Source organism: Tiliqua scincoides, chromosome 1, assembly GCF_035046505.1.
Source record: "Tiliqua scincoides isolate rTilSci1 chromosome 1, rTilSci1.hap2, whole genome shotgun sequence".
In the NCBI taxonomy this organism is placed as follows: Eukaryota; Metazoa; Chordata; class Lepidosauria; order Squamata; family Scincidae; genus Tiliqua; species Tiliqua scincoides.
In genome coordinates, this window is record NC_089821.1 from 27,108,358 (window position 1) to 27,123,429 (window position 15,072).

The window sequence follows — 15,072 nt, forward strand, 5'->3', positions numbered from 1 at the left end:
TCTGAGTGCAGCACTTTTAGCTACCCTAGGTATCATAGCCTTACATATATTGCCATATTTTGGAGTGTTTTGAGCATGTGGGGGCTTGCGGGCACCTGAGAACCAAGCGTGTGAGAGGAACTAGGGGGGTGTTTTGATTGCACCAGACAACTATGCATTTTCCATTCACGTATTGTGTTTCCCTGCCACTATCATTCTCTTGATGGTCAATGACACTTTAGTCTCTTCTGCCCTTTCTGGCACTCAGTTGGTCTCTCAAAAAAAAAATCAAATCGGTAATATCAGTTGATTGTTCACCACATGATCCACCTTCAGTCCCATTTATCTTGATTTGTACAGAGTTACAATGCCTGACACTAGAGGAATATGATTGCTGTCACTCTTGTGGGCCAGTTCCAGATCAGCGTGTGTGGTTCTGCTGAGTATAAGGCATGCAAGTTCAGGACAGGGGCCGCACGACCCAGAATGCTACCTGATGCTGTCTCAGGTCCTCCATCTCTGCAAAACAAACAAAAAAACCCATCAAACCCTCACTGTGTTCCTTGCACGCTGTTGTCCATCCCAGAAGTGGGGGACTTCCAGGTTTAACATCAATGCATGAGAAACAGGGTAAGGAGGGAAATGTTCTGCTTCTTGCTTGAGCAAGTGGCAAGAGATTGTTGTGACTTGGATTGGTGGCAGGTTGGCAGCAGCAGACAGTGCGAACGGCACCCTTGGACCCCTTGCACTCTGCAGCTGATGCAACCTGCAAATGGTAGCTTCATGGATGGGCCTGCAGTGACATAGGACACTCATAAGTAACATAATGCCAGGTTGCTCCCAAGGGATTTTTCCTATACCTGAATTCTAATAAGACAGATCTGCTTCTCCTGCTTATTTCCCACCTCCCTCTTTCATCTGCTCCCTTCCCATCTGCTGTAGTAAACAAAACTCCAAGAATATCCCAGAGCCTGCAAAAAGGAGCAGAAGAAGCCAAAGCTTCATTACCTCTTGATAGAACAAGGATGGAAAAGTATGGAGGGAGTCTCCAGGTGGCCACTTGGCTTTTGGCTTGGATGAAAAATAAAACTGGGAGTGGGCAATAAAGGCAGATTAAGTGCTTCTCATCACTTCTTGCTTAGATCTGCATTCTAAAGAAGGCCAAGTTATGCAGTTTTTCCCTTCCTATATTGCTATTTCATACACAGGCTTCCGGCCCATAACAGAAGATCTCCATGGTTACTAGAACAGAGGCCTTCTTTAGCTAACAAGCTGTGTAGACTTTGCTACAACCAGCAGCCCAGTTCAAAACTCTTGCTGGTGTTCCCTTCAAAGAGTTGCCTCCTGGAACACCCATTTCTCACATCTGATGGGAGAATGCCAGAAATAGAGAGGTTATTTCTTTAGTTTAAAACGCTCACATGTCCAGTTATTTCAGTCCGAAGTGTTTAGCAAGCGCAAAACACATCTCTGGTCCCTCCTGTTTATCAGAAAGAGGGCAACTTCTCAGTTCCACTGTGTCTGTCTACATTATATGTGGATCATAGAGGATTTCTGTGAAGTCAGCAGAGATGCTGTCCAACTTGGTTATGAGAAAAGCAGACTTTAATAGTGGTGGGTTTTGTGGTTTCTTAAGCACAGATTCACAAGAGAAGAGAAGGGGGAAACTTTAAACTGTCCATCTGGTTTTTTAAGAGGTGTTTACTGGGTTAGTAGCTAGTAGTCCTCCTTCCTTCAGTGAGCAGCTGCTCTGCAATTCATATATATTGATTTGGGCTTCAAGCAAGAAAGCAAGATGCCCTGCCACGCTTGAAGCAAAGCCCACACCTGCCTTCTGGCTTGGATGTGGCTGTGGAATCATTCACATTTGCACACACTCCAGCCTGGAATAGGAAGGAACAGAAGCATATGTGGACCCCTATGAAGGAAGCAACAAACTCACAGACACGAGGCACACAGACCCTGAATGGAAAACTTGATGGAGATCTGAATGAGGGAAAATTTGAACGCATTTTATTTCTGAGGAAGAGGTAGAAAGGACACCATTTAAAGATGGGCACAGATACTCACATGTTCCATATACTACATATGATGAGTCCTCAGGAGCACCTATACCTCTGGCCAACTTGCTAGTAGTTCTATACACTGAGTAATTATTGCAAGAAAATAGAGTGTGCCTTTACCAGTTGCAAGGGAGAAGTATTCCTGTCTCTACTGCTTGTGAACTTCCTAGACTAGAGGCAGCTGGTGGGCCCCTGTGAGAAGGAAAATATTGGACTAGATGGGGGTGGGCAAACATTTTGGCAGGAGGGCCACATCATCTCTCTGACACTGTGTTGGGGGCCCGGAAAAAAAAAGAATTAATTTACATTTCAAATATGAATAGCTTTACATAAATTTACATAAATGAATACATTAGAGACAGAACTTATATGAATGAATGCATTTTCCTGAGCTTATTTATAATACACATGAGAACCATAATACAGGCATGTAGAACTGTTTGCCACACACCTCTTGCACAGTGAAAACATGCAGACCAAGCCACAAACACATGAAGACACAAGTTGTTCAGAGGCAATTGGGGGGGGAGGGTAAAATAATTCCTAGGGAAAAGCAAAAAACACATGGAGACTATAAAAGGCCTTGCTCTAACTCATCCCACAGTTTGCACCTGGTGGTCCCGACTGACAGTTGTGGCCCAGCGTGGGCTCCAACAGTCTCTGATGGGCTCATTGGAGACTCGGGGCTTCCTTTGGGCTGGATTGAGGGACCGCAAATGGCCCCCGGGCTGGGGTTTGCCCACACCTGGACTAGAAGGACCTTTGACCTTATCCAGCAGGGCTTGTCTTAATGTTCAAATGTTGCAGGGCTAGCTCAAGATCTCCTGACACCTGAGGCAGCACATCAAATGCTGCCCTCCTTACTTGATGATGTGCCAGCCTCTGTTCCTTCCATTCTCCAATGTTCTAGCTCCTCTCTTCCACATTTCCTCTTCCTCTTTTCCAATCCAGAGTGGGAAAAGGAAGAGGAACAATGCAGGCAAACAGATAGGCACCAGCAATCTGCTGCCTGATGTGACCACTTCAGTTGGCCTCATGGATGGGCCTGATTTTAAGCCTCATTGATTAAAGCGGCAGCATTAAAAGCCTGTCACTGGGACTTAATGATGTGTCATCTTTGGCTCCTGTGGTTCAAGTGCTGGGAAAATGCAATACCTCTGCAACAAAAGTTTTACATTCTGAGTCTCCCTACCCCCACTGACCCCCTCCTAAGATATGAAACCAAGGTCCCAGAATTGCTTGCAAGGCAGTGGAACTGATATGTCGCCTGAATGGAGAGCGTCCAGCTTTAGAGCCAGAGTGGAAGGATAGCCTTGTGAGTCACAGCTAGAACTCTCATGCATGACATATAAGGTGTGTGAGAGTGCACAAGTAATATTATCCATGCCTAAACATGTTTTTGTGTTCCTAAGTGTGCATACCTAGGAGAATGCATTGATTGTGCATGCATGTTGACTGAACAAGTGTGTTTATTGTATAAATGTTGCCTGCTGCTAAGATTGCCATCTCTTGGGGCAGTGGTAGAGATTTCTCATGTCAGCCAGATAACAGCACTGTTCGTATGTTCTGTCTCTTGTGCTTCCAGTTTTCAGGGAGAGGGGAAGGCAGTGTAACCTCTTAGTAGAAGGGTTCTAAATATGCTTTTTCTCACGATGCTGGCTGAGAACTCCAGTGCAAAATCAGTAACCCATAAAATGGCTTTCATCCTGACTTTTAAGTAGTACATCACTCTGTGACTAACACAGACAAGATGATTTTTGTCTGTTCAGAACAAACTGGATGGCCAATCCTAGGCAAGTGAACTGGTTACACAGAACACACACTGGTGCTTTATGCAGCTAGACACAGAGGGTGTTGTACACAACACATGTGCAGAAATGTATTTTGATGTATACTTGGCTCTCTTGATGGGTATTTGTCATATATTGAAGTCAATAAGTGGCTTTGCATGTGAATGGGTCAACATTTTGAAGGGGTTTTCTCTAGATCATGTGTGGAACTAGCCATAAGATAAATACAAAATGTGCAAATCCACCAACGGCTAATAGTCTGTTAGTGCTAAACTTGAAACTAAACATGCTCAAAATGAAGGTAGCTAGCAAAAATGGCAGCCGGCTTCCGCCCCACCCCAGTGTCAAGCTCTCTTCTTTTCCTCTATGCCAGTGGTTTCCAAACTGGAGATGGCTGCATACCTGGAAAGGCTTTCCAGGTGCAAACAGATTCTGTTCCACCGAGGAGCCTTCTTATCGTGCTACCAATCTCCCCCAGACTGTGCGCTGGCCAACCGTGTCTGCCCAGAAATCTGGGCACAAAGCCTGCTGGAGCAACTAAACCCGCAAGTAGCTGGCCGGTGCACAGTTTGGGGGAGATCGGAGATAAAGAGCTTCCCTGGCAGAACAGAATGCTCCATTCACTGAGGGGAAAGATTCAGCCATGTGCCGAATCCGGCCCATGGGCCAGGGTATGGAGAGCCCTGCTCTAAATCACAGGCAGTCTGATCAATGCTAAGACATCGTCACATTCTGCATTTCCCCACTGCATTGGCTACTGCTAAAGCTGGCAGAGAGGGGTAGTTGAAGAAATGACATATGTAAGTGTGCCTAAACATTACAGGGAAGGTGTGGAAAATTTTGCCCAGGGTCTGTCATTTGGGGGGGGGGGGGTAGTTGTGTGTCAAATGTAATGTCTCATTCTAACTTCAAAATGAAAGAACACACACATTTCTTGAATGCCTCCAAGCAAGAGCGTGTCATTAATGGTCTGCACAGGAGTTTTAAGTATCCCTAGGTGACACTGGATAGGCAGGAATCAGTACTGCAAAGCCAGCATGACCCACTGCATGCTCTTCCACTTCCACTCTTCAACCCCCCCCCCACTCCTCCTGCAATTCCTCACCCCAAAGATCCACAATGCAGACAAACAGAAAAATCAATGCAGGCTATGGCTCAAGCATGGTGTGAATTTTACAGTGCATAGAAGTTCCACCACAGCTAAATATGCAGTCATGCCTCACATGTGCTGCACAGAGTTCCAAAAAGTATCTGGAATCAGCACCTGGAGATGGTAGCCTCCCAGTCCCTTGTGACCAGCTGCTCTGGCAAAGGGACCTTGTTGTCAATTTGCTTGCGAGGGACACCCATTGCCTTCACATTGCCTCCCCTCCATAAAATGACTTCCTGTCCAGGCCATACGGCGTGTGTGCTAGATGCCTATTTCATATGCTTTTATGCAGGGTGCTTCTTCTATAGCTCTCTCTCTCTCTCTCTCTCTTTGGTGGCTCTTTCTTCTCCGAGCACACCCAGATTTCACAGTGTGTCGTAGAACACTTTGAAAACAAACAATGGCAAGAAAAGGTAGTTTCCTGGAAATGGTTTGAAAAAATAATCAGGCAGACACAGCAGCTGAGAACTCTTGTTTATTTTGCTGCCTTGACTGACATAGCAAAAAAGCAAACAGTCGGAATTAAAAGAAACTCAAATGGAACTGGGGCAGAGTTTGGCCAAACAGATGAAAGCCTTTCACGCGGCTTTCAACTTTCAATATGTACGGTATTGCAGGGAAACCAAAGTGTGACCCTTCCCATTTCTCTCTCCCCCCTTCTCCCTGACCTCTTACAGCAAATTGTGGTAAAAAATATATTACTCAACAGCCTCCCCCCCTCCACATACATAGATAGTGCTAGGACTTTTATACTACTGATGTTGAAGGACAGTTTTCAATGTATAATAATATATCAGGTTTGGGGTGTGCAGTGTTTGAAAGTGAGAATGGGTGAACGATCGCAAGAAAACAAACCTCAGTCAATATTATAGTTGTAAAATATTGTAACCTTGTATAAATGCAACTTTTTTTCCCTTTAGCTTAATGGTCTGGGGCAGAATATATTAAAAAGTATATATATATGCAATCCAAAAAAGGTTCAAGAATAAAATAATGGAATGGGAAAAGCCCACCCGTACAAATGGCAGTGAGAGGTTGCGTCATACAGTTTTTACTGCCTATACAGATATGTACTGCAAATTCATGACATTGTCATATTAAAAAAGAACAAACTGCTTTGCATCTTGTTTTCCTTTAAAAAAAAAATGTTGGAAGTAAGTTATTGCACTTACAGTCCCGTCCCCCCCACTAAGTTGAGGGTGGCAGTGAAGTGAGATGTTTTAGTGCCACAGTCACAAAATAATAATAAAATCTAAAACAGAGGAAAAGTTGCTGGAATAGAACTGAGAAACATCCAGAGCTCTGGCAGAGGAGACCCAAATAAATATTATATAATAATTTTTATTGTTGTTCTTGATGATGATGTTAGTTGCAATAAACTGTCTCTTCTCTACTCCCAACTGAAATCTGTCTGTTTTGTTCCTGACTCATGACAGATGAAATGCGATCGGAGGGGGCCTCCAAAATCTCACATTAATTGAAGCTGGCAAAAAATACTAACAGTGCCCTTTTGAACTGCTGACACAGAGCAGAATGGATTAAACAAGGCTAGATTAACAACAGGTGGCAACCCCGGCCCCACAGCCTCCAGAGAGTCTCAGCAGCCAAGAAGCAGTGCCGGGAACATCCTGCAGGCTCGCTAGGAGTCAGCCAATGGGTTGGCAAGAATTTAGGCGAAGTGCAGACCTGATCACAGGGAAAAAGGAGGGGAGGATGATTCTGACATGATGTGGGTGCTCACGGGGTTGACATTTTGACCTGACTCTATGACGTGGCTGCACATATGGAAACCGGGGTCAGAATTGGTTCTCATAACTTCTTGAGGGGTCCGTTTGTGATCAGAACACCATCTGCTTACAGGATCGTCTCTAGAAAAGCAACACAAATGACTACTGTTAGTTTTCCTTTGTAGAGGTATTATCGTCCCAGTCCAGACCATGTTCTAGCTGTGGGCAAGCAAAACAAAAATTAGCTGTGGGCAAACATAATTCATGTCCTTGAATAGGGATGCAGCAACTGTTACCCTGCAGTTGCCCGATCTCATCTGATCTCGGAAGCTAAGCAGGGTCAGGCCTGGTTGGTACTTGGATGGGAGACTGCCTGGGAATACCGGGTGCTGTAGGCTTATACCATAGTATTTCGAGACTGAAGGTTGCCAACTAATAGGGATGCACATCAATCGATATATCCTGTGCCCCTCCTTTAGCTATGCCACTGCATATTATTCTGAAGCCAAGGATGAAGAGTAACGTCCCTGGTTGAGGCCAAGTTGTCAGCCACAAGGGGTAGGGCTTTCTCTTTAGTCGTACCTCAACTTTAGAATGCTCTCCCTTTTGAGCTAAGATCATCACCCTCCCTTCAAACCTTGGGTGGGGGTTAAAGACACTACTTTTCAGTTTAGTCACTGGCTTTTTGCTGCTCCTCTTCAATATCATAAACTGGGTTGCTAGATTTTTGTTTTTATCATTGGATGCTGTTTTTTAATGGCTTTTTATCATCTGCTGTATTTTTAAGTGTTCTGCTGTTTTCATTGCTTCTGCTATTGCCTACTTTATTACAATTTTTTTTAGCTATTCTGACACTCTCTTCTTACATTTTATTGTAATTTTTTTTCTATTTTTAATCTTCGTTAGCTGCCCTGGACATCCTACTTTTTTATGGCAGGGTATAAATATTTCAAATAAATACATGCACATTTTAAAAAAGACGTAGCTGTCTAAGTTTGCGGAAGTACAATACACATTCTTCCCCCGTTGAGCCCGACCTCTCTTCTGTGTCAAATTTTTGAATGCAAGCTCCTGGGAGCAGAGACCCATTTTTTTCCTACTCAGTAAGGGATCCTGCACACTGCTGGCATCGTTAAATTCAAGGAAAAACATTGCAATCCACCTGACTAGCTAGTTATTCTAACCCCTCCCCCAAGTTATAAATGGCTTTAACCAGAGCCAATCCAAGACCTCCTGGCACCTGAGATCAGGGTCAGCTTCAGGCACTGCGGGACCCAATGCAAAACATTTTTGCAGGCCCCCCTCATCCCCACAAGCCCCCCCCCACTCACCAGGATGCGCAGCAACAGTGAAGCATCCAGCAATGGTATCGCCATCAACTAATTGGGGGGGGGAGCAATTTCAAGCCAATCGGACCCAGAGGTGGGTGGAAAGGCCGTCTAGCTGCAATGATCTGCTCACTTCTCTCTTCTCATGATACCTTAACATGGAAGATTCCATGCTGGAGCAAAAGAGCAACGTGCTGTTTGCAGGTGCTCCACTCATTGCTGCAGTGCAGCGCCCGTCCAGGCACGGGGCCCAATTTGGCCAGGATCGTGCCGCTCAGGGGGGCTGCAGGGGCTTGGTGCACTTGCCCAAGTCCCCTGCAGCCCCCCGGGGTGCAGGGAGCCCTGAGCAACCTTTGGCAGGGCTCCCCAGGTCAGGGAAGGTGATAGCGGAGCAATCAAGCCCCGCTCCGCTAAACTGGAAGTGGTGCGCAATCACCCCACCTCCCCTTTTGACCAAGCTGCAGGGACTGGGGTGCACCCACCAGCCCCTGCAGCAGACGTCCCTGGCTGCGGGGAGCTTCCACATGCGCTGCCTCCGACGCATTCTCGGCATCACCTGGCAGGACAAAGTTCCAAACAACACAGTTCTGGAACGTGCTGGAATCCCTAGCATGTATGCACTGCTGAAACAGAGGCGCCTGCGTTGGCTCGGTCATGTTGTGAGAATGGATGATGGCCGGATCCCAAAGGATCTCCTCTATGGAGAACTCGTGCAAGGAAAGTGCCCTACAGGTAGACCACAGCTGCAATACAAGGACATCTGCAAGAGGGATCTGAAGGCCTTAGGGATGGACCTCAACAAGTGGGAAACCCTGGCCTCTGAGCGGCCCGCTTGGAGGCAGGCTGTGCAGCATGGCCTTTCCCAGTTTGAAGAGACACTTGGCCAACAGTCTGAGGCTAAGAGGCAAAGAAGGAAGGCCCATAGCCAGGGAGACAGACCAGGGACAGACTGCACTTGCTCCCAGTGTGGAAGGAATTGTCGCTTCCGAATTGGCCTTTTCAGCCACACTAGACTCTGTTCCAGAACCACCATTCAGAGCGCGACACCATAGTCTTTCGGGACTGAAGGTTGCCAACAACAAGGAAGGAGTATAGGGCATTAGGGAAAATTTATTGTATATTATATAAATAAATAGATAAATCAATAAGAGGTAGAAATAGATGAGGAGATATAGTATGATTAATTAGTAAGGTATATGGCATTTAGCACTACTAAATGTATGTTATATGTTTGTATGTGTTAATAACAAATAAATAATTTTTTTTAAAAAGGAGTGTGTCACTTGTCCCTAGTAGGCTTTTTTGTTATACTTGGAACATGGCGCATGAGGGCAATGGGAAGATGGGGATCTTCATTGGGATCTTCTGGATGAGAGGGCTCATCCTGAAGATCCCAATGAAACAGAAGGGAGAAGGTGTCTCAGGTAGTTTCCCGTATAGCTGCAGCTCAGCTTCAAAGGAAGTTTTAGAGAAAGAAAACATCAGTGGGGCAGGTGGCCCCTGAACGTACTCAGGATCATGTAACAGGTTTTCCAAAGACACTTTCTCACCTTCCTCCCCATATGATAGCTGTTTGAGATTTCATTAAAACAGCTTGAGTTTTATCCCTAACATAGATGCCACACCATCTGCGCCCCCCCCCCATATATTTACTGCGAAGCCCAATGATTCCATTGAGATAGGAGTTCACTGCAGATTGCGTTTCAGGCTGGGTTGCTGAAAATACTTTTGCTAGTTTCATTCCTGTAAAGCCCTGCAGATGTTAGGAATGAGACATGTAGTGTGTTAGCGAAGGGTGTTACTTCTGAGCCATCATTTTTACTGAATGCTTCTGAAGCGGTTAATGTATACTGCCCTGCATTCCACAACAGAAAGGCCCTTCCAGCTTGGCGGGAGAGCAGGATGAGCAGGGGATCAAATCAATCTCTCCACTGCTCCACTTATGTTTCTGACATGATAGCAGGAGGAGGGAGAGCCTGCAAGGGCAGGCAAGACCATCAGAGTCTGCAAAGCAAGAAGAAACCCCTTCTGGGTTAGTCTGGCCAGCGCTTGGAACACTGACTACAGAATCAAACAATCCATAAACAGATGCAGAATTTTTATAGAGAAGACGGAGGGTGAGCTGATGCTCTGAACCCACCGAGGTGTGAAATTTCATCAAGGGGAAAAGTAATTTTTAATATGCTACCAGCTCAGCTGCTGCTTCTCTTTTTCTTTTTTTTCTTTTTTGACGTTTTCCTTTTCAAAGACAAGTGACTAATATTGCAATAATGCAGATCAATCAGAGCCTCTACTCATGTGAGAACGTGGCAAAGACATCTCTTTATGGCCATATGGAAGCCATGTGTCAAGGTGTTGCATTTAATCCAAGACAAATAACAGTTTGTTGCTTGTATCTTTTTCAGCGTCCCTGTTATAGCTGGGTGTATATCTTTAGATTGAAAGTTAATGATGGGACAGACGGAGGCACTCTGCTGGCCTTACGGGCCTTCCTAGGCTTCACAGTTCTAAAGTGGTTGTGTTTTTTTTCCTGGCCCTAGCTCATGTGTATTTTAAAAGGGAAAGTGGCAATTTCTGCACACCTTCAAGGCAGACATATGACATCAGAGTACAACACGTGGTGTAAGAAGTCACCCAGAGTGCAGATAACTAAGATTGTTTGGTAGGGAGGGTTCTGTGTATACCAAATATAATTTTATTTTACACATACACACACAGAGAACGATACTATCCTGCTTATTATATAGTCATTAGAAAATAGTACTTCATCATTCTATCCTAATGAAACATCCCTGACTATACTGAATAACTATATTTGCAGTCCAGACTCCTGTTTTATACAGATCCCCATAAAAGTCACTATTCTCATTCCACACAGAATTACCATCCTAGTTGTCAGTCTGAGTGCTGAAAGATCTAACAGTAAGTCCACGTGGTCTTGCACAACTAACACTAGAGGGACAATGCAGGTGATTCCAGGAAACCTGACTGTCTTAGGGCCCAATCCAATCCAATTCAATCCTATCCAATTTTCCAGTGCCAGTGCAGCCATGCCAGTGAGGTGTGCACTGCATCCTGTGGTGGACAGGCATTCACAAAGGCCTCCTCAAGGTATGGGACCATATGTTCCCCTACCTTGTGGTTGCACTGGTGCTGAAAAGCTGAATAGGATTGGGCCCTTAGCCAGCTTCCTTCCTTCACTGACACCAAAGCCTTCATATTGAGTTCAAGAGTCCTTTATGAGGTCTTGATGATGTTACACTGAGCCTGTTCAGTATTTTGGTTCATTTGAAATACCACCCTATCACCTACCAAGATGTCTCCCTATGTTCTGGGGACACCAGCACTTGATAATGTCTACTGTAAGCCCATGTCGGTTTGCAGGCGCAGAAGAAAACCATGCCTCCCAGTAAATTAAATAACCCCTCACTCCACTAAAAATGACTGTTCCCTGCAATACATGCTGCATTATCCACATTCACAAGGTTTTTGAAAACACACAGAGACAAAAGGAATCCTTATTTTTACAAGAGATGTGAAGACCGTGTATCCACCCAAAGTCCAAGTCCATTTAAAGTCCATCTGTCCGTCCTCTCTCCAAGGTCAAGTAAGAGCAGCAGCCTTTAGATAGATCTACCCCATAAACCGTACATGACTCTGCCTGCTTACCAAAAAGTGTAAAAAGTTTCTCACTGGAGTTTGGCACCGAGTGAGTTAAGCAGTCCCTTCTTTCTCCAAGTAAACAGACAATCAAGGCAAATGAGGATAAAGTCAAGGACATTTGGAGAGGAATTATTGGAACTAACTCCGGAAAATGAAGCTGGCAAATGGGGGGGGAGGCCTCCCTCTCTGTGCAGTATCCCTTCTCAGAAATCCTGCTGGAATTTCAGCTGGGAATACCTATCAGGACTGTGCTGTTTCCCCTCTAGTGGATTACGTCTCAGCCACTGCCATCACTGCTCCATTTCAACTAATTGTCTCAGATGTTGCCATTCATTATCCCCTTAATGAGAAACACAACTTTCCTTCACAGTCACCGCCGCAAGAACCTGGCAGGCAGAGGAATCCTGAAGATCAGCAGATGCAGGCCTGTAAAACAGCAGTTTGTTCTGAACTGAAATTACACAGAAAGGGCAAGTGATTCCAAACAGACTCAAGGTAGGGCAAGCAGTGTTCACATTCATAATACATACCTACAGCTTGTCACAGGACTATCTAGTGCTCTGGGCAAATGTGGCATGCCATGAGAGGCAGCCATCATGGTTCAGACATTTCCTGCGTGATTTTGGGATGGAAGTCTCTCATGTTTTAATTTTGCCCTTGAAGTGCCTACCTTCTGTTTTATGTTCTCTAAACCAGTGGTTCTCAAACTTTTAGCACTTCTTAGAATGAGAATCTGTCGGGAGTAACTGGAAGTGACATCATCAAGCAGGAAAAATTTTAACAATCCAAGGCTGCAGTCCTAGCCACACTTACCCAGGAGCAAGTCCCACTTACTATCATTGCCGCAGCCCAATCCTAACTTGCACTGGAGCAGGCAGGCCAGCGGGTCTGCGCTGCATCCAGCACAAGTTTGAGGCCAAAAGCGGTACAACCCGAGGCAAGGGAAGACTTTCCCCTTACTGTGTTGCGCTGCAGTGGCCCCAATGGGTCTGCTCAAATCTGCGCCACCTGATGAGGTGGCACAGATCCAAGCAGGACAGAGCGGCCAGGGGCCACACCATGCTACCCAAGAACAGGGTAAGGATTCTACATAACTGACGGATCCTGGCCCTGCCTCCCTCTCCCTGCCCGCCCCCAGAAATGCCTCCTCCCCACACACCCGACCCCTGCGTCGGCTGACGCAAACTTACCCTGCTGGGCCTGGATCCAGCGCAGGGAGGTCAATGCAACTCCCTACGCTGGGCTCCCCAACTCTTAAGTTGGCACAGACGTGCCTTATGGTATGTTTTTAACACCCCTGGGTCGGCACAAGTGGCTTGCACTGGCCTAACCCGGTGGTTAGGATTGCGCCCTTAAAAGCATATACTTAGTACCCTGTTAAAATTACGGCTCTGTAACATTTCCCCAAATGCAGTCACATACCATGGTGTGGCATCAAGTAACATATTAAAAATAAAATATTGAAATTAATGGGGACCCACCTGAAATTAGCTCATGACCCACCTAGTGGGTCCCAAACCACAGTTTGAGAAACACTGCTCTAAACCTACAATATATTGTATATCCAAATATGCATAAAATATACTTTGTAGGAAACTAAGGGTCAATCCGATCCAACTTTCCAGCACCAATGCAGCTGCAGTGCGGCCCCGAGATAAGGGAACAAAAGTTCCCAGACCTTGAGGAGGCCTCTGTGATTGTCCTCCCACTACAGGATACAGCGCACACCCTGTTGGCACAGGTGCATCAGCGCTGGAATGTTGGATAGGATCAGATCCTAAATTCCCCCACAAATGCTCCAGTTTACTGCCTTGGCTTGATATGCTGCAATGAAGTCTTCAACTTCTGATGACTCACTTTTTATGTGGCTGTTTATGAACCAACTGCAGCATGACTGTTTCTTCTCAATATTTTCCTTGGGTCCAGACAGCGATCAAAGTATTTTTCTCTCCTGTACATGAGTTTTGGCTGTTATTTAATTTTTGTCTCTACTCAGTTCCTTAGAAAACGGCTCAAACTTAGTTGCCGTACAACTAGCCCTAACATAAATCTTCATATATATTCCATGGGACTGGATGGTTATTTTCTCTGAAAAGACTTAAAGGAAAATGGAAGTCATTGTTTTGAAAAAGCGTACAGCTGAGGATGTATGTGCTCCGAAAATAAGATTGTTGGGTCATGAGAGGAACCAAAGATCAGCAATCAACTGCCTCTGTTGTTTCACCACAGACAAAACTTTGATCTCTGACTCAAGTTCAGGTAAACTGATGTTTTGGGATTTGAATTGCTTATGTCCCCCAACTTCAATTGCTGTACATACTGGATATGGTTGACTTCAAAAGCAAAAATGGGCTTAAATGCATGTGCAGGGATCCCCCCGTATCTGTGGGGGATGCGTTTCAGGGTCCCCCTGTAGATACAGAAACTGCAGATATAGGGAAACCCTATCTCTGTTCCCCTCAAGCTCATTAACGTCATTTTTATCCTTATTGGTAGCACCAAGAATGAATGTGCCTTGCTCTTACAGGTCACTATAAGCAAAAGACAAGGAGGCAGGAAGCCTGCATGCTAGAGGGAACGACTCAGAGAATGTTAACAGGAAGCCACGTTCATTCTTGGTGCTACTGGTAAGAAAAAGATGAAGTTAATGGGTGTTTGGGGTGGGTGGGTAGGGAACTGGATCCGTGGATATCAGGGGATGCTTGTAGTTTATATACGGGTTTGAATATTTTTCTCATGTATTTACTATATTTTGTTTTTAGTATTGTTACCCATCTGTTGGGGAAAGGTAGGGTAAAAATGTATTAGACACCATTTCTGCCCAACATTGCATATACACAACAGGGATCAGATGTGTACACCTGTGGGCTGGGCAGAAATGGGTTAAATAAATGCGTTGCAGTGTGAACAATTTTGGAGCAGGGTAGGGGTAGGGTAGGGATGAGAAGCCATCATTAATAGACAGCATTTCCAGTGCAGAAATCCCAAAATGCCAGTATAATTAAGAGCATGAAATGTGAGCAGGAACCCGATTCAAATCTTAGCGCAACCCCATGAAATTGTAAGAGTGACCTCTGGCAAGACATGGCTGCTTAGCCCCCTACCAGCGCAATGCAATACTAGCATTTCTTGAAGGTTTGAGAGATTAATTACTGAGGGCCCATGTGAGAAGATGTGAGAACTGGTGCTACATAAATGCTTAATATACTTCTTACCTATAAATTGCATAATTTGCATAATACTTAGATGGATAGCAGACTGGACAAGTTGAGGATGCAATATCTGCTATTTGCTTAGCCTAGAAGTGTATCTTTGGAATTGTAGTGCAGTTGTTAATGCTGAACTACAAGACCAACAATAACCAACTGATTT

At 45.2% G+C, this 15,072-nt stretch overlaps 1 pseudogene; it reads left to right on the plus strand.

Moving 5' to 3' along the window:
• The first annotated feature begins 6,987 nt into the window (after nucleotides 1-6,987).
• On the plus strand, nucleotides 6,988-7,107 carry LOC136637070 (5S ribosomal RNA; annotated as a pseudogene).
• Nucleotides 7,108-15,072: the final 7,965 nt, after the last annotated feature.